Raw genomic sequence first — 20,713 nt, forward strand, 5'->3', positions numbered from 1 at the left:
AATGGAACCACACTGTGTACTTGGTTAAAACAGCAGGGCATTGAGACACCTGATGTCCATTGCATATGAATGTCTAGGCATTCCCTAGAGAGATGCTTGGCTTCCAAGGGAGTACTGAATGAAAGGAGACACAGGCTGTTCTGATTCAGCCAGGAATACCTGCCAACTTTGACAAGGCTATTCCATAGGGAAGCTCATGTTACTGCAATGTCAGTTGCCCTGATAATCTGGACCTAGGAGTTACCAGATTTTATTTTTCAGGTCCTGCCAGGGAGCTGAGCCTAGTCTAATTGAATTTGAAAATGGGGCACTGTAGTGAGGACAGCCAGATAGCAGTTAGCTTTTCCAGGCCTCCTTCTTTATATGTTTGTAAATGGCCCCTTAGGGGTAGTAAACTGTTCTACTCTTACTTTTATGAGCCTGCATAGGTTTGCCCCGAGTTGATCTGACAGCTTCCTTAGTTTGGGAGGTATGGATCCAGTAAGTTTGAAATGGCTGAGGTCTGAGATGGCTGATGTTGCCTAATGCAGTCTCTGGCCAGCTGTATCCCTTTCAGGGGTGATGGAGCTGCAGGTTATGGAGACATGTAGGAAGAGTCCCAGTTTCTTGAGTATGTGATGAAGACGCAGGATTCAGTTACCTAAGGCACAAGTTGTGGGGCTTATCTCAGGAAAAAAGCAAGGGACTAGTTAAATTTGGTGTAGATTAGCAGTAGAAGGTCTAATCTACAGGTCAGGGCCAGATTAGCAACAGGTCTGACATGCCAGGTTCTAGAGTTTTCAGCTAGAAGTCATCGGGTCATTCCTGTCATTTCCATGTGATATTGGCCAAGTTGAATTTGAGGTGCATGTGGGGAGAAGTTGTGGGAGGGAGAAAGATGGAGAAAAGGAGATGAAGATGAAGGGAGAAATGTTTTAGTTGTTGAGAAACGAAGCCCTTAAAGGGTTATTTCAGTTGTATGAAGTGGAGGAAATAGAGAACCGGAAGGAAGAAATTAGTTACTATGTTTTCTTTTTCTTTTTTTTTTTCTAGTTACTATGTTTTCAAAGCTTCTCAACATTCTGATCTTTTCCTGAATTGATTATAATTTGCCAGTGACCTTCTTAAAATTTAGTACTTCAGGATTGAAGACAGTCTTACAAATAAAGTCTGGTAGGCCTCCTTGTTTTGGGCTTACTTGTTTTGGACACTGTGCTTCTGTAATGTGTTCCAAATTTGAAATAATTTTTGGCAGTCTTAGCAGACTGTTGACTCATAGGTTCAAGTCAACTGAGATCCCTAACTCTTTTCTTAATGTGTTTCTGTTAAGTTTCTTCTGGTGCTTCTAAAATTGATTTTCTTGCACTTATCCTATAATTTTAATTAATTTTATTAGATTATAATGTTCAATGAACATTTTGTGAACATTTTTGTTAAGCCTTATGTGCCAGAACTTTACAAATATTACTTTTTCTCCCATCTTACAACAATTCTGTGAGGTATAATTCCACTTTTATAAAATAGAAATGAAGGCTCAAAGAAGTTAAGTAATTTGTTTACATTCAAAACAATGAAGTGAGGAGGTGGGTAAGAAGAGAGGGTGGTTGGGTTATGGAAATTGGGGAAGGTATGTGCTATGGTGAGTGCTGTGAAGTGTGTAAACCTGGTGATTCACAGACCTGTACCCCTAGGGATAATAATACATTATAGGTTAATAAAAAAATAAAAATAATAATTAAAACAAACAAAAACAACGAAGTGATAGAATCTGGTATTCAGACCCATCTGACTGACTCCAAAGCCTCTTGCTTTTTTTTTTTTTTTAAAGATTTTATTTATTTATTTGACAGACAGAGATCACAAGCAGGCAGAGAGGCAGGCAGAGAGAGAAGAGGAAGGAGGCTCCCTGCCGAGCAGAGAGCCCGATGAGAGCCACCCAGGTGCCCCAGCCTCTTGCTTTTGAATATCATCCTTTGCCTTTGTTCGATCCTGTTTTGATCTTTTAGATCTGTGTTCTATTTTAAATATATTTGTTCTCAAAGCTAAAGTCCCTCTCATGGGGCACCTGGGTGGCTCAGTGGGTTAAAGCCTCTGCCTTCGGCTCAGGTCATGATCCCAGGGTTCTGGGATCGAGCCCCACATAGGGCTCTCTGCTCGGCAGGGAGCCTGCTTCCCCCCCCCCCCCCCCACCACTGCCGGCCTCTCTGCCTACTTGTGATCTCTGTCTGTCAAATAAATAAATAAAATCTTAAAAAAAAAAAATAAAGTCCCTCTCATATGGTCAGCATGACCCAGTGCTGTTAATTAAGTAAGTCATTTATAGCAGTGGGACCAGGCCCCAGATGGATGCAGGGCAAATCAAGGGAAAGACCATGGCCTTTCGTGTCAGATTTGGTTTTAGAATCTTGGTTGTATCATCAACCTGTGCTATGACATGGCAAGGCCCTTGACTTGTCTGGGCCTCTGTTTCCTTATATGTAAATGTCTTAATATCCACAAATGGGCCTGTTGGAAAGGGTAGATCAAACAGGGATGCAAGGTGCTTTAGGTTATGGCCCATCCTAGCATACTGTAGGCTTTGAATAAACATTAGTCTACTTGTCTCCCTCCTTTCAGGGAATTCCTTTATATTTATTTATTTATTTATTTCAGATCTTATTCATTTATTTGACAGAGAGACACAGCAAGAGAGGGAACACAAGCAGGAGAGGGAGAAGCAGGCTTCCCGCTGAGCAGGGAGCCTGACAAGGGGCTCAATTCCAGGACCCTGGGATCATGACCCAAGCCAAAGGCAGATATTTCACTAACTGAGCCACCCAGGCGCTGCCAGGGAATTCCTTTAACATCTTTTTATTTGAGGGGGCACCTGGGTGGCTCAGGTGGTTAAATGTCCAACTCTTGATTTTGGCTCAAGTCATGACCTCAGGGTCATTGCTCACTGAGCCACGTTGAATTGAGCCACACCCAGCGAGGGGCCTGCTTAAGATTTTCTCTCTCTCCTTTTGCCATGTCCCCGCCTCCATATCCCTCCCCCTGTGTGCACTCTCTCTTTCCAAATAAATAAAATAAATAAATATTTTAAAATTTGCCTAGGTATCTTGTTAAAATGCAGATTCTAATTCAGTATGTTTGTGGTGAAGCCTGAGAATCTGCATGTGTGACAAGCTCATAGGTGAGGCCAGTGCTGCAGACTTCACTTTGAGTAGCACTGTTAATGTATTCCAGTTCTTTGTTTTTCAGTCTACTTGAATTCTTTTTTGAAAGACTTGTTTTTAGAAAATCACTTCTGGTAATCGCTAGCCCCCTTTCTAAAAGCTCAAAGCCCACCTTTTTGAAAACAAAAACCAAAAAACCCATTGACCAGGGCTAGGTGTGCCTGCTTGTATGTGAAAGAAAGATAAGTTGTGCAGTTTGCCAGATTGATGCCAGTTCTGTTAGAACTTTTGTAACCCTCAGTAGACATCCCCTCTTTGAAATTAGGACTGTATTTGTTCATCCTTAAGTTTTAATACCTTGTTCATCTTTAAAGTTCTGTAGCAGGTGTTCATCAGACTCCCCTGGAGTTTTCAGGATTGTTAGATTTTGCAGGTCTGGAGGCTTAAACTGATTTGGAATAATTAGGGGCTCTGCTCTTTTGAGCTTTCCACAAGGCTTGTTCTTCCCCTCTTCAAGTTGAAGATTATACTTGTTGATAGAGAAATGGAAGAAGAGTTGATCTAGACAGTTCTCACAGAGCCCTTTTTGTTAGCCTTACATTTATTAACTAGCCTTTCTTCATTCTGGGCAGTGACTTTCCTGACACTTTTCCTTTAGATCAGAAACACCATTCTGTTATGTTTTTGACTGTGCGGTTTTCCTTTGTCCATGTGTATGTTAGTGGATGCCCTGTTAACATCTGTACTCAACAGAGTATGCTGTGCAACCAGTCTCTTCTGATTGCTCTCTTTTTAAATTCATATTGGTATAGCTTGTAATTAATTGAATAATTATCAGAATCTCACTTTTGAAGTTTTCTTTAAAAAATACTAGCATCGATATTCTCTTTAGAATTTTAGATTTTGAGGGGCGCCTGGGTGGCTCAGTCCTTAAGTGTCTGCCTTCTGCTCAGGTCATGATCCAGGATCAGGACCGCATCGGGCTCCCTGCTGGGCAGGAAGCCTGCTTCTCCCTCTCACAGTCCCCCTGCTTCTGTGCCCTCTCTCACTGTCTCTCTCTCAAATAAATAAATAAAATCTTAAAAAAAAAGAATTTTAGATTTTGAAATTTTAATTTTGTGAAATCTATGATTTTAAAGCAGTATGACACAATGGAATGGAATGGAACACAATGGAAAAATGTGGGCTGGGCTCTCCAGGGTCAGAAAACCTGGGTTCTGAGTCAAGCTACAAGGCTTTAATCATTTTGGGACCCTGGGCAAGTTAACAGTTGGAAATCTTAATTTTCTAATCTTGCTAAGAGAATAATAAGAGTATCAACCTTCTAGGGCCATTGAGAGGACTTGACAGTCCTTGTAAAACTCAATATCTGATTGGTGGTTAGAATTCAGTACCCATTAAGTATTAGCTAATTTTGTTAAAGGTCTAGTGTTATTTAAATCACTGTGGTAAGGTTCACATAATGCCTTCAACAGCCAATTATTTGATTATGTGAGGTAGGCAGGTATTGCCCTTTTTTGCATGAGGAAACCATGGCTTGAAGAGTGTGGATTGGTCCCAGGGTGCATGGCTGTGGCAGAACTGGGTCTTTAATCCAGGATTACTGGTACCACATCTAGGACTTGCTCTATTAACTACTGCCTCCTCTGACTACCCTTAATTGTCACTTAGGCTGTTACACTTTCAGAGATTACATGGTTACTTTCTCTTTTTCAACTAGTCTTCTTGGTTTGGATTAATAATCCAGTTTAGTACTTCATCCTTTTAGGATGAAACTGTCAGCAAGAATTTATCAGACTTCCCACCCCCCCCTCCCCTTTTATTTATTTATTTATTTATTTATTTATTTTTTCCTTTTTTTTTTTAAAGATTTTATTTATTTATTTGACAGAGAGAGAGATCACAAGTAGGCAGAGAGGCAGGAGAGAGAGGAGGAAGCAGGCTCCCCGTGGAGCAGAGAGCCGGATGCGGGGCTCGATCCCAGGACCCCGAGATCATGACCTGAGCCGAAGGCAGCGGCTTAATCCACTGAGCCACCCAGGCGCCCCTATTTTTTATTTTTTTAAAAAGATTTTATTTATTTATTTGACAGACAGAGATCACAAGTAGGCAGAGAATGAGGCAGAGAGGGAGAGAGAGGGAGGAGGAAGCAGGCTCCTCACTGAGCAGAGAGCCCGATGCGGGCCTTGAACCCAGGACCCTGAGATCATGACCTGAGCTGAAGGCAGAGGCTTTAACCCACTGAGCCACCCAGACGCCCCCTTCTCCACTTTTAAAATCAACATGCTATTCAGCAAATGATGAGGTACTTGAAGTTCCCTATCTCTAATATCCTTATTATCATGCCAGTTTTCGAATCTGAGTCAAAAGAAAGAAAGGAAGGAAGAAAGAAAGAAAGAGAGGATGAATGAATCCCAATGCAGGCACCTGGATGGCTCAGTCGGTTAGGTGCCTGCCTTTTGCTCAGGTCATGATCTCAGGGTCCCCGGATCAGGCCCTGCATTGGACTCCCTGCCCAGTGGGGAGCCTGCTTCTCTGCCTCTGCCTGCTGCTCCCCTGCTTGTACTCTCTCTGTCAAATAAATAAATACAAACTTAAAAAAATCCGTATTCTAAATCATCAAACACACTGAAGGTTGCTCTAACCATTATATCATTTCCAATACTCTTGTATCCTCGTTCAGAAATTCTCCAGTGTGACCTGTGGATTTCTACTGGAGAATATCACTAGTGCCATCTCTCTTCTTAAGATTTGAATGAGATTTGCCCATTTATTGGCATACTGCTTTCACAAATCCATTAACTCAAGATTTTCACTGATAGGGATCATTTTATAAAATTTGTAAACTTTATTTTGGATATCATTGTTATAGATGTCTTACAATGTTGGCAACTTAATTCTTGGAATTTTCTTTTGTGACTTCATAGTCACCTCTATTGCTTTTCTCTTCTTATTATTCCTGATTTTTTGGTCCCATTTTATCCTGGGATGTTTCTCCTTTCCTGTATTTTCAGTTTGAGCTCTCATAATCAGCTTGCCAAGTGTTCAGGGAAACATATTTTTCCTACTCCCTGTGAACAGCACTCTGTATAATCTTTTATACGTTTACTCCTCCGAAGGGTGCCAAGCACTGTGCTTGGTGTTGAGTGTGCAGTTGTGAGCTTGGAAGACGTGGTCCCTGCTCTTCCCTAAGCTTATAGTGTAATGGGAGCAGATAAGATAACAGCATAAGCTTTTACACTGTGTGCCTGGCTGGAAGGCAGGAAAAACTTCCAGGATAAAGAAGCAGGATTTAGGGACTCTCAATTGTGTAAGCATCTGCCTTCAGCTCAGGTCATGATCTCAGGTTCCTGGGATCAAGTCCCACATTGGGCTCCTTGCTCAGCAGGGAGCCTGCTTCCCCTCTGCCTGCTGCTCCCTCTGCTTGTGCTCCCTCTTGCATGCTCTCTCTGACAAATAAATAAATAAACAAATAAATAAATAACATTCTTAAAAATTGGATTTAGAACTGACACCTAAAGCGTGATAAGGAGTAAACCAGTTTTGGGTGAAGGGGAGGAAGAATGTTCTAGTATGATCTGGAAAGTCAACTCCTATTTATTTATTTATAGATTTTTATTTTATTTTAAAGATTTAATTTATTTATTTGACAGAGATTGCAAATAGGCAGAGAGGCAGGCAGAGAGAGAGAGAGGGAAGAAGGCTCCCCACGGAGCAGAGAGCCCCATTGGGGCTGGATCCCAGGACCCTGAGAGATGCGGGGCTCGATCCCAGGACCTTGAGATCACGGCCCCATCCGAAGGCAGAGGCCCAACCCACTGAGCCACTCAGGCACCCCTATTTACAGATTAAAAAACAATTTTTATTGGGCGCCTGGGTGGCTCAGTGGGTTAAGCCGCTGCCTTCGGCTCAGGTCATGATCTCGGGGTCTTGGGATCGAGTCCCGCATCAGGCTCTCTGCTCGGCAGGGAACCTGCTTCCCTCTCTCTCTCTGCCTGCCTCTCTATCTACTTGTGATCTCTCTGTCAAATAAATAAATAAAATCTTTAAAAAAAAAAAAAAAAAAAAAAAAAAAAAACAATTTTTATTTACTTGAGAGAGAGCACAAGCAGGGTGATGGGCAGAGGGAGAAGCAGACTCCCTGCCAAGGAGGGAGCCTGACATGGGGCTCTATCCTAGGACCCCAAGATCATGAAATCATGACACAAGTGGAAGTCTGAAACTCAACCAACTGAGCCACCCAGATGCCCCTCAACTCCAGTCTATTGACAGACATTAACATTTCTCCTTTCTTTTTTAAGGTCTCAACTATCAATTGGAAAAGGAGATAAACATTGTTACCAAAGGCCTCCCTGACCCAGCGGGTCCTCCACGTCCTTTAGATTTTTTAGAATTTTTTCTCATAGAATGGCTTTTCAGGTTTCTTCTGGTTGTTTATTTTTTAAAGATTTTATTTGAGAGAGAGTGCTCACGTGTGCAGGGGCACAGGAGAGGGGCAGGTGGGAGGGAGCAGCGAGCCCAAGATCACGCCCTGAGCTGAAGGCAGATGCTTAACGGACTGAGCCACGCAGGCACCCGTCTTCTGGTTGTTAAGTTCACTCCTTCATTAACCGGAATGGGTAGCAGCTGGCAAGCTGCCTTCAGGTTTTTCTTTATGGAGAATGACCAACTATTCCTCCCCTTCCCCCACTATTCCCCATGACTCCCTCTGGGAACCTGGATGATTGTGCTCTTGCGGATGGTGAGGAGCTTTCTGTTTATTCTCCAGATTTCTGTTTTCTTCTTTTTCTCCTCTGTGTTATAGTCTTCTACCCCTCAACTTCTTCATGTGAATTTTCTCTTAAGACAATTTAGAAATGTTTACTTCCTTGCTTTCTTGTTGAATCATTTCCTCCATTGTCTCTGAGAGTTCTTTGTCCTTTTCCATCACTTTTATCTGGAGGGTCAGGTTTTTAAGCCTGAGAGGAGAGATGCCAGCTTGTGTTTACTAAACATGCTTTTTACAAATGCCTCCAGCAAGAAAGTGAGTGTGGCACAGTTCCTGTAGTACTTTGGAGCATCCCCGTGTTTAGCGCTAGGGGTTCCTAAAAGCAGCTCTAATCGTTTATCCCTTTGTAGAGCTTCCTAACTCATTCTTTTTTGCCCTGATATGAAGACCATCAACAAACTTACCATTGGGTGGCATAGTTTAAAATACTTCTTAAAGCATTATGTTCAAATATCCCTATTATATATATTTTAGTTGAAAGCTATATAAAATTAATACATTTTAGTTTTTTTTAATTAAATGAAACCACATGATTTAAACTTAAAAAGGTGCAGAAGAGAAAATGGTAAATATTCCCTTCTCTTGCCATGTCTTTCAGCCACCTAGCTCTTCTTTGAGATATAGGCTGCTCCAAAAGAGGCCACTTTGGCAAGAGCGCTATTTTGGGTTAAAAGTAATCAAAACCCAGTGGATGCAGGAAAAGCTCTCTTCCCGGTCCTCTGCTGCCTAAATCTACATTGGAAAGAATAGCCTAAACGGGGAAGAGAGCTATTAACACAGGCTCCCCTTTACCTAAGAAACTTATCTGCATAGTAGGGCAACCTTTGTTTTTCACAATATCTCTTTTCACCTTCCTGCTAATGGCTTTCTTCCCCTTTGTATCCTCAGACCTACCCCTCTCCTTAGCCCCTGTAAACTTCATGTTGTCTCATTGCCTTTGAAATTTCTTGTCTCTGTTGATTCCCCATACATACTTCATTAAATTTGATTTTCTCCTATTAATCTGTCTAATGTCAATTTGATTCTATGTCCATCTAGAAGGACCTTGAAGAGCAGAGTAAGGTATTTTTCCCCCACAGAGATGACATATGGTACCAGTTTCTTACATATCCTTCCAGAGTAATTTTGTGGCTAGGCAAACATATGACATATATATTACCTGACTAGATGAATTGTATGTGTCTTGTATTTCTCTAGTGTGTGGTAAGACTATAGGATTTGAAAAGACTTCGATTCAAACCTAAACATTTTAGCTCTGTCATTTATTAATTGAGTGACTTTGGGCAGCTTGCTTAAGCTTTGTATGCTTTCTTCTGTGGTTAATAATACTTAGTTTGCCAAGGCTGTTGAGTGTGGTGTGGTACATTTCCTTCTTTGGTGCATGTTAAATTTTTCACACCTGGATGGTACCTTTGTTATTTCTTGCTGGACCATACTCTTTGGCCTATGTGAACTAAGAGAAGCAAGAAGTGAATGGTTTTAAATTGTTTTCTTTACTGTAATAAGTGATAAATGCTCTTTTACATGTGGATGGGAATCATGAGCCAGCAGAGACAGAAATCGCATTTTGAAAGGAATAGAACAGAACATCTTTTGCTTCTCAATTGAAAACTGGCTATTTCTGATCTGGGGCCTTCACACTTCACTGTTGGAGTGCTGATAAACCCTAGCCCTTCACTCCACTTGTTAGGAAGTTTTTAACACTGGGGAGATTTTCACGTTTACTAGCTCAATTAACTCTGGCCCTTCTGTATTTCCTGAAGCTTTGAACTCTTGTGGGAAGCTTAAAACTTGGTCAGCCCTACTTTGAGTTTCCTGCTGTCCAGTTCCTGGTGTGATGTTAGTCCTTTAATAGCATTTAACTTTTTTTCTTTTTGGTTCTTACACAGTGCTCGATGTAGTAGATGGAAGAGTTTGGAGTTTTAGTACCATTCCCATTTTATTTCATCAGGAGGTTGGTGTTAGGCCTTTCTTCATGGCTTTAGCATTTTTTTTTTTTTAAGATTGTATTTATTTGACAGAGATCACAAGTAGGCAGAGAGGCAGGCAGAGAGAGGAGGAAGCAGGCTCCTGCTGAGCAGAGAGCCCGATGCAGGGCTCCATCCCAGGACCCTGGGATCATGACCTGAACTGAAGGCAGAAGCTTTAACCCACTGAGCCACCCAGGCGCCCCTGGCTTTAGCATTTTTTTTAAGTAAACTGTAATTTCATTTTATTTATTTATTTGTTTTTAAGTAATCTCTGCACCCAGTGTGGAGCTCCAGCTTGACCCTAAGATCAAGAGTCACATGCTTGACCTACTGAGCCAGCCAGATGTCCCTGGCCTTAGTATTTTTGAATGGATTTGTGGCTTTAAGTTTGACGTTCAGTTGGTCTCTTCATGCGTAAAAGAAAGAGGTTTTATAGAGATTTTATATCTCTAGTAATACATGGATACCATAGGAATGCCTGGGTGGTTCAGAGGGTTAAGCCTTCGGCTCAGGTCATGATCTCAGGGTCCTGGGATAGAGCCCCACATTGGGCTCTCTGCTTAACAGGGAGCCTGCTTCTCCTCCTTACTCAGTGTTGTCTGTCCCCCACCCCCCGCTGTGCTTGCTTGCTCACTCAAATAAAATAAAATTTAAAAATACAGAACTACCCTGTGATCCAGCTATTGCATTACTGGGTATTTACCCAGAGCCTATAAAAACACTGATTCAAAGGAATAAATGGTACCCTTATGGTTATTGCAGCATTATTTACAATAGTCAAGATATGGAATCAGTCCAAGTGTCCATCACTTGATGAATGGATAAAGATGTGTGCGTGCACACACACAGAAGAATATTATTCAGACATAAAAAAGAATGAAACCTTGGCATTTGCAGCAACATGAATGGATCTAGAGAGTTATAATGCTATATGTGAATTATAATGCTAAGTGAAATAAGCCAGTCAGAGAGAGACAAATACCATATAATTTTACTCATATTTGGAATTTAAGAAACAAACAAAGGCAAAATTAAAAAAGAGACAAACCAAAAAAACAAAACAAAAAAACCTCAAAAAACCAGACTCAGAGGGGCGCCTGGGTGGCTCAGTGGGTTAAGCCTCTGCCTTCGGCTCAGGTCATGATCTCAGGGTCTTGGGATCGAGCCCCGCATGGGGCTCTCTGCTCAGCGGGGAGCCTGCTTCTCCCACTCTCTCTGCCTGCCTCTCTGTCTACTTGTGTGTGTCAAATAAATAGAGAAAAAAAAAAAAACAACCAGACTCAGAACTGTAGAGAACAAATAGATGGTTACCAGAGGGGAGGTGGAAGAAGAGGTGGGTGACCTAGGTGATGGGGATTAAGAGACACTTATCATGAAGAGCGCTGAGTATCATGGAATTGAATCAACTGTATAATACACCTGAAACTAATATAACAATGTTAATTGGAATTAAAATTTAGAAAGGAAAATAAATGAAAAAGTCAGTTATTACCATTAAAATGAGAACCATTTACAGTTAGAAATGGTTGTACAGATTTGGTTTTAATTTCCAGCTTTTTTTTTTTTTTGGTTAGAAATTTGGAGGGCTATCCATGAAGGTTTTGATTTTTTTTTCAGTTTTAGAAAGTTTTTAATGGTAGTAGTAATTATAGTATAATTTAAGTATATTAATAGTAATTTAAGCAAATAGAACTAATTTGGATTGAAATTGAAATTCATGTATATTTTTCCATTTTATTTCTTATAGAAGAAAATTTAAAAATGTGGAAACAAAAGATTTTGTTTCAGTGTTTTACAGATTAATGCCATATTGGAGTGTCTTAGTGTTTTTAACAAAAAAAAAATAACGTGTTTTAGCTGCATAGTGATCTATTACATGGACATTTTCTTATTTATTGTTGGTCATTTAGGTTATTTCTAACCTTTTTTTTTAAATTTCTTTTCAGCGTAAGAGTATTCATTGTTTTTGCACCACACCCAGTGCTCCACGCAATACATGCCCTCCCTAATACCCACCACCTGGTTCCTCCAACCCCCCCCCATTCAAAACCCTCAGGTTGTTTTTCAGAGTCCATAGTCTCTCATGGTTCACCTCCCCTTCCAATTTCTCTCAATTCCCTTCTCCTCTCCATCTCCCCCAATTTCTAACATTTTATCATTAGAAACAATGCTACAGAAGTGCCTGGGTGACTCCATAGTTTGGGTGGCGAACTCTTGATTTCTGTTCAGGTCAGGCTCCCTGCTCATCAGGGAATCTGCTTGAGGATTGTGTCTCTTTACCTCTGTCCTTCCCTTCTGCTCATGTTCTCTCTCTTATAAATAAATCTTAAAAGAAGAAAAAAGCTACAGTGAATATCCACATATCCAGTATTCATTGCAACATTGTTTCTAATGGCAAAATACTAGAAACATGAACCCATACCTGTGTATGTACGTTTGTCTGCCTTGTACCTCATGCTTATTATTTCTGTTCACTAGATTCCTGGAGAGGGTGGTGAGGGTCATAGGGTTTGCACTTTTACTTTATTTTTTTAAGATTTTTATTTATTTATTTGACAGATAGAGATCACAAGTAGGCCGAGAGGCAGGCAGAGAGAGAGGGGGAAGCAGGTTCCCTGCCGAGTGAGAACCCGGCACTATCCCAGGACCCCGGGATCATGACCTGAGCCGAAGGCAGAGGCTTAACCCAGTGAGCCACCCAGGTGCCCTGTGTTTGCACTTTTTTTTTTTTAAAGATTTTATTTATTTGACAGAGAGAAATCACAAGAGAGGCAGGCAGAGAGAGAGGAAGGGAAGCAGGCTCTCCGCTGAGCAGAGAGCCCGATGCGGGCCTTGAACCCAGGACCCTGAGATCATGACCTGAGCCGAAGGCAGCAGCTTAACCCACTGAGCCACCCAGGCGCCCCCCTGTGTTTGCACTTTTAAAACTGCTTGGTCAGTGCCAAATTGTTACAAATAAGTAGCATGAATTTTATATAATTGCCACATTGTATTCACCTATTTCCCATATTATTGCCTATACTGTGGTTTCAGTCTTTTTTTTGTTGTTGTTAATTGGTAGACAAATGGCATCTTTTTAACGTATATCTTTTTAAATCTATACATTTTATTTAGCTTTTGACTTGATTATGCATGGACATGGCTTAAAATTGAAAAGACATGAATGTTTCTATTTTTCTAGCCTGTATCCCAGCTTCCATTCAGTTCCTCTCCCCAGAGGTGATCAATATTATCAAGTTTTTGTGTATCCTTCTTTAAGTATTTTATGCATCTAAATGAACAAATTCATATAATGTGCTTTTTAAAAATATACTTTTAATTAATCGGCATATTACTTTATCATACGTATACAAAGGATGGAATTCAAAAGTCCTGTGTCTGTAGATATATAGGCTTATTTCTGAATTTTATTCTGTTCTTTAAAATTCCTCTATTTATGCACCAGATTTCTTTTTGTCTCAGTTGCAGTATATGACCTTCTGTACAATGTTGCATAGGAGGGGTAGGTACACAGCCTCCTGGTCTTTCAATCTTTAACAGAAAAAATAATACTTCTAATCTTTCATTATTTAATGTGATGATTGCTTAAGTTTCCATTAGATAACCCTTACCAAATTAAGGTAATTCCTTTTACATTAAAAAGTAAAATCATAAATAGGTGTTGAGTTTTATCCCCTCATTTTCATCATCTGTTGAAAAGATTATATACTGTTTTTCCTTTAGTATCTGTTAATATGAAAATTGCTTTGATCGATCTCTTGATGTTAAATTGCCTTTTCATTCCTGGGATATGCCTTTTTTGGTTATGATATGTATTTCCTCTATTATACTGCACTTTATGTAACATGAGAGCTATTTGTCCCATGAAGGTTTAAGAGAACTTTATTTATTTACTTTTAAAGATTTTATTTATTAATTTGACAGACAGAGATCACAAGTAGGCAGAGATGCAGGCAGAGAGAGAGGAGAAAGCAGGCTCCCCGCTGAGCAGAGAGCCCAATGCGGGGCTTGATCCAAAGACCCTAGATCATGACCTGAGCCAAAGGCAGAGGCTTTAACCCACTGAGCCACCCAGGCGCCCCAAGAGAACATTATTTAAAACTAATCTGAGTCTGTTGGTGTTTTTAAAAAAATAGTGGATATTTGATAACTCTTGTTTTTTATTTTATTTTTAGTTATTTAAAAGATTTTATTGATTTGACAGAGAGAGAGAGACACACAGCAAGAGAGGGAACACAAGCAGGGGGAGTGGGAGATGGAGAAGCAGGCTTTGCACCAAGCAGGGAGCCTGAAATGGGGCTCATCGAAGGACCAAGGACCGTGGGATCATGACCTGAGCTGAAGGCAGATGCTTAAGGACTGAGCCACCCAGGAATTCCTCTTGTTTTTTAATTTACATTTCTTTGGGCACAGGGTGGCTCAGTGTTTTGAGAGCCTTAGGCTCAGGTTGTAGTGATCACCTCAGGTGGTGATCCCCTCAGGTCATGATCCCTGGGTCCTGGGATGAATCCCACAGAGTGCTCCTTGCTCAGCAGGGAGCCTGCTTCTCCCTCTCCACCCAGCTTGTGCTCTCTCCTTATCTCACTATCAAATTAATAAAAATCTTTTTAAAAAATAATAATTTACATTTCTTTGATACTCAGTGGTCATTGGTATTTTTTAATTTTTAAAAATTTTTATTTAAATACAGTTAACAGGGTGCCTTCGTGGCTCAGTGGGTTAAGCTTCTGCCTTTGGCTCAGGTCATGGTCTCAGGGTTCTAGGATCGAGCCCTGCATCGGGCTCTCTGGTCAGCAGCTTCCCCCCCAACCCCTCTCTCTCCCTGCCTCTCTGCCTACTTGTGATCTTTAAAATCTTTTTTAAAAAAAAGTTTAAAATGAGTTAACATATAATGTATTACTGGTTTCAGAGGTAATCACTGGTATTTTTAAACATAAATCCGAAAAGTTTCTTGGTTCTTCCTCCTCTTTCTTCAGTGTTAATGTTCTTCAGAATTCTGTTCTTCATTCACTTGTCACACATATTTGTTAGGAGATGTTATTAGAGATGTTTATTTGTGCCAGGCATAGTGCTAGGAACTAGTGAATAAAATACACAATGATTCCTGTCTTCACAGAACTTGCTTCCCTGCTGCTAGATTTTCCTTTTCCAGTTTGTCTTTCCTACTGCTAACAATTCTGTGGGGGGGCAGGCAGGAGGACCAAAGTTATCATCTCTGCCTTTTGCTTAACGATCTCTCTTGACTCCTTCATGTCTATAGGATTGTGCCTGGAATCTGGAGAACAGTATATGAGGGCCTTCCAATTGTGACTTAGTCTCCAAGTCAGCTCATTCCCTCCATTCTGTCGTACAAACAGAACACACCAGCTACACTGTGTCCCCAATAATTCCTATTATTTCTAGAGACTCTGTCTCTGCACACTTTGTTTTCTCCAACTAGAATGCTTGTATCCTTCTGGCAAATTCCTACTCATCCTTCAAGACACACCTCTAAAAAGGTTAAAAAAATACATATATTGTCCTAGAGATAGTTTGAATTCCATAGCAACCGTAGATATGTCCTAGAATGTATAGAATTATACGGCAACGACTATTTATAATCTGTCTCCATATTTAAATGACTGTAAACTGCTCAGAATAGGGTCTTTATCTCTAAATTGTGTCTCCTGTACAGCTACTATACTGCTTAGCACAGAGTAGGTCCTCAGCAAATACTTTTGAATGTTTGCTTGACTACATGACTGCGTGCCTGAAAGAGCTCTACTGTTCCGGAGCCTTGAAGGGAATACTATTGCTGCTAGTTATGGCAGCTTGCCAGAGAGGCCAGGAGTCCCTCAACTAGAACAATATACACTTGAATAGTCCCTCTTTCTTCTTCCCTCCCCACAAGAGTTGTATCTGGGGGAGTGGTGAAGGTTGTGGGATGTATATTTAGAAAATTATATATTTATTGGTATTTTTCTTTTGACATTAATTTTTAAATTATTAAAAATATGAAAACAGCTGTATAAGATGATGGGATCATGGATAACATTTTCCCTTTTTTTGCAAATTTCCCTTATTACTTTGTTTTAAAATATGATCAAAGCAGAAATTTTTCTTAAAACCTTTTCCTTCCCAGATGCAGTAAAATCCTATTTAAGAAAGCACTGGCTCCAGGTGCCTGGGTGGCTCAGGCAGTTAAGCGTTAGACTCTTAGTTTTGGCTCAGGTCATGATCTCCTGGGTTGTGAGATTCCCAGCCCCCTTCCACCCCCATTGGTGATGGGCTCCATGCTCAGCAGGGAGTCTGAAGAGTCTCTCCCTCTGCCCCTCCCCCAACTTGGGTGTGCTCTCTCTAAAATAAATAAATAAGTTTTATGTTGTTTATTTTATAGATTTTATTTATTTATTTGACACAGAGAGACAGTGAGAGAGGGAATACAAGCAGGGAGAGTGGGAGAGAGAGAAGCAGGCTCCCCGTTGAGCAGGGAGCCCAACCCGGGTGAGGGGGGTGCTAGATTCCAGGACTCTGGGATCATAACCTGATCCTCAGGCAGACGCGTAATAACTGAGCCACCCAGGCGCCTCTAGGTAAATAAATTTTAGAAGAAAGCATTAGCTCAGAGTGAGCTTATCTTGATGAGCTCTGAGTAATAATATATAGAATTGAATCAGTATATCCTACGCCTGAAACTAACCTAACACTATGTTAATTATACTGGAATTAAAATTTAGAAAAAGGAAAGCATTGGCTCTTCTAAAATTACATTTCTTATAATTTTACAATTACTGGGTTGCTTAGTTGGTTGAGCATCTGCCCTCAGTTTGGGTCATGATCTCCAGGTCTTTGGGTCTAGCCTCAAGTTGGGCTTCCTGCTCAGCGGGAGTCTGCTTCTTTTTCTCTCTGTCCCTCCCCACTGCTGTTTCTCTCTCTCTCGAATGAATAAATAAAATCTTTTAAAAAAACGTAATCCCCCCCGCACAAGTGGTGAGGAGAGCAGGGAGCCCCATGTGGGGCTGGATCCCAGGACCTGAGATCACTACTCAAGCCGAAGGCAGACACTTAACTGACTGAGCCACCCAGGTGCCCCAGAATTAGATTTTAAGGCAAGGCAAATCTTTCCTGGTAAAGTGAAGATATTTGAGGGGTGCCTGGGTGGCTCAGTGGGTTAAGCCTCTGCCTTTGGCTCGGGTCATGATCTCAGGGTCCTGGGATCAAGCCCCGCATCGGGCTCTCTGCTCAGTGGGGAGCCTGCTTCTCTCTCTCTCTCTGCCTGCCTCTCTGCCTCCTTGTGATCTCTGTCTGTCAAATAAATAAATAAAATCTTAAAAAAATATATTTAAAGTGAAGATATTTGAGATAATAAGTAAATATTAATTGAAAGGAACTTGGTTTATTTCCATATTTGGCACAATAACGAAGGACTAATGGAAAGATTATAGTTTTCAGTTTAGAAATGGGACAAATAATCACCTTGCTTCATGGTAGCAAGCTACTGTGTCTTAGCTCAGATTCTGTTTCCCAGCAGATTGATATGAATTAAAGAGTTTAGGCTTAACAATAAACAACAGTCATGGGGCGCCTGGTTGGCTCAGTCGGTTAAGTGCCTGCCCTTTAGCTCAGGTCATGATCCCAGTTGAGCTCCCTGCTTAGTGGGCTCCCTGCTTAGTGGGGAGCCTGCTTCTCTCTCTCCCTCTGCCTGCCACTCCCCCTGCTCCTGTGCACATGCTCGCTCATTCTCTTTTTCTCTCTCTCTCCCCATCAAATAAATAAAATATTTAAAGAAAAAACAAAATACAACTGTTTGCAATGAAGGAAAGAGGAAAACAGGCATAAGATAAAGATAGTTTATAATGCGTCTGTCACTGATCCTAATGAGAAAAAAGCGTATTTGATGAAATACAGAGGTAACATCAAAAACGTGTTGGAGGTAACAGGCAGTCGCAGAGTCTTCTATTGAATCACTGTCCTTATTCAGGGATTCAGTGCAGGGTAGCTGCATTTTTTGCATGGTGTGTGTTCTGCACTAAGTTGTTCCTTTATTTTAATGAGAAATAGTCTCTAGTCAGTTTAATGCTTGGGATGGCAGTGTTAATCCCCAGAGCTGCCAGTGGAGTCTGAAAGTACTGACAAAAGGATTTAGAGATGGGGGCGAGGGGGGATGGTGGTGGTATAAATACTTCCCGACCCAGCTTCTTCTGTATTGTGCAGACCCCTGAATGAGAAAAAGTTGTTCCTTTAGAGACTTTGTCTTGCAGTTGAACACACATTGGAGGTTTCTGATTTAAATTTATGCTTTTGGATAAAGTGGATTAGAGAGATTGAATTGATAAAGGCTAAAGAGAAACAAATCACTTGAATCTGCAGAACTCTAACTATTGAAATAAATTTTAATGTAAAATGACTGTAGTAAAGAAAAAGCATGAGCATCCATTCAGAGACTCCCTACTATTTGCCAGATACTGTGGTGCTTTTCTGTTGTCTCATTCATGCCTTATCTTTACAGCTGAGGACATTGAGGCTCAGGGAGGTTAAAATACTTGCCCAAATATCACACAGCGATGAATGAGAGGATGGGTTCTTTCTGACTCCCAAACCCACTAGACTAGTAGATTTATTCTTTTGGTGGTTCTGTGGCTGATATCTCAGGAGGCAGAAGTTTTCTCTTTCTTTCAAATTAGGTTTGTTATAGGTCTGGCTCTTCATTCTCTCCCATTTGTGTTGGAACACAGGATTTAAGATGCTGTGGAACCGAGCATGCCAGCACCTTTTTCTTGATCTTTTGGTTGGCTAGCTCTTTGCCTAGAGCTCATCTCAAAATCATAATCTCATGCTCTTGGAAATTTGAGCTAACATGAAGACTTTTGATTTTGTTCTTTCCAGTAACATATTCAGTGAATAGTGTCTAGGGTACAATCCACTTAATTGACCAATATCTCAGCCATTTTATAGCATGTTCTCAAGTATCTTTTTATCCTCATGGCTGTAGTCTAAAAACTTGTTTTAATCTATTTAAACATGATTCTGGGAATAGTATGTAATTATAGTAAGCTTTTGACAATGCTGCAACAAATCTTTTTTTTTTTTGGAGTTTTTTAAAAGATTTTACTTATTTATTTTATTTGACAGAGAGAGAGAGAGAGAGAGAGAGAGAGAAGGAGCACAAGCAGGGGGAGCAGGAGAGGGAGAAGCAGGCCTCCCGCCAAGCCGGGAGCCAAATATGGAGCTCCATCCCAGGACCCAGGGATCATGACCCCAGCCGAAGGCAGACACTTAACCAACTGAGCCACACAGGTGCCCCAATGCTGAAACAAATCTTACTTGTACCTGAAAAGTGGTTTGAAGAAGGTTTTAAGTGGTAATGTTAGTTTTTCTGTACTTTAGTTCAGACCTTTTTCCCAAAGGAAGACCAAAGCTATTTGAACTGTGACCATGTCTTAGTTGCCAGGTGTTAACAACTTACAGTTAACTCATAAACCTAGATAGATTCAAACTATTGACCTTGAGTTGAAGTATTTTATAAGCTGTGACTCATCTTTTGACTCACTCTGTTCACCAGGAAATAACACAATATTAATTTCAGGATATCCCTTATGAAGAGTGTGTTGCTCATTAAAATTGCTGGGACTTGTTTTCTGGTACCAACAGGACCACAAATTGGTCTATACTTAGTGGTTGTGCTGAATTAATGTGTAAACAGAGGAGGCAATCTTATTAACTTTCTAGAAAAAGGCTATTGAAGCTGAGGCCATCTTTTCTGACTTCTTTAAGAGGTTTGTCTCTTCCTCAAGAGGGCTAGGGATACAGGATGGTGAATCTGAGGCTGAACATAACAGATGCTGTGTGTGTATATGTGCATTTGTAAATATCACATCACTGTTTATAGTACATTGGACTCTCTTCATGCAAGGCCTAGTCAGGCCAAATCAGGAGGAATTGTTCCCGTGCTTAAAGCCAAGAATAACATCCTGACTAGCAGGGGACAGAGGTCAGCTCAAGGCAATAACCCTTGGAAGCTACAGGACATTAAAAAATTTGAAAGAGCTGAGTTTAATAAGAAGGAAGACAATATGTACGTACTTTGAAGGAAGTGTGTGAAATCTGCAAGTCTCTTATTGAGGCATGGCTGATTTATGAAAAATGAAAAATAATCTTAGTAATTGGATGTGTCAGTTCACATCACCCCCCAGCTATTTAACTATATTTCCCCCTCCTAACTGCATATTGATTTGTCTGTTTATTATTTTCATTAGAAAGGGGGAAAAGTATGTTCTGCTCTTACTTGGTGTTTTATTTTATAGGCAGCTTCAGCCAGGCCCAGGAGAGGACCAGATTTAAAGATGATATGTTAATTAAAAAACAAGTAACTCTTTATAGAGTCTCCTGGGGACCTTCTGGGCTGGCTGAAGTTTTGTTTTTGGGATCTTTCTGTGCCCACTTCTCTTCTTTTCCCTTCTGTCTTTCCTCATTCTGATGCTGGCCACTCACCCCATAGAGGCAACTCAGACTGTTTTCTGGTGGAGCATTCTAAGTTTGTCCTGTTGTCTTCTCCGGGACTCATTGCTCTGGTCAGACTTCAACTGGTTCTGGGCCAAAGTGATCATCTGAAAGCTTTTCTTCATGGCCTTTATTTCTTGGCTTTTTTTATGCGCTTGCCTGTTCAGATTTTCTGGTTCTCTCCTTTTCCAGAGGTGTACGTTATATTGCCTCAGTTGGAAGGTTCTAAAGCTCAGGTGCAGTTAGGCCTCTTAGATTTTACTCTGGTTTATAAAGTGTCTTTTTTCTTTCCTAGAAATTGGGGACAAATCCGGTGCTCTCTTATGAGGTATTCCTGGGACTCTAATTTGCTAGTTGTTTAA

General features: G+C 40.8%; 1 protein-coding gene across 1 annotated transcript in view; it reads left to right on the forward strand.

Annotated features, from left to right (window-relative positions):
• The window catches only part of PTPN9 (protein tyrosine phosphatase non-receptor type 9), an 87,625-nt gene that overhangs the window by 18,770 nt on the left and 48,142 nt on the right, over window positions 1–20,713 (forward strand). The gene's annotated exons all lie outside the window — the stretch shown is intronic.

Source organism: Meles meles, chromosome 6, assembly GCF_922984935.1.
Source record: "Meles meles chromosome 6, mMelMel3.1 paternal haplotype, whole genome shotgun sequence".
Classification (NCBI taxonomy): domain Eukaryota; kingdom Metazoa; phylum Chordata; class Mammalia; order Carnivora; family Mustelidae; genus Meles; species Meles meles.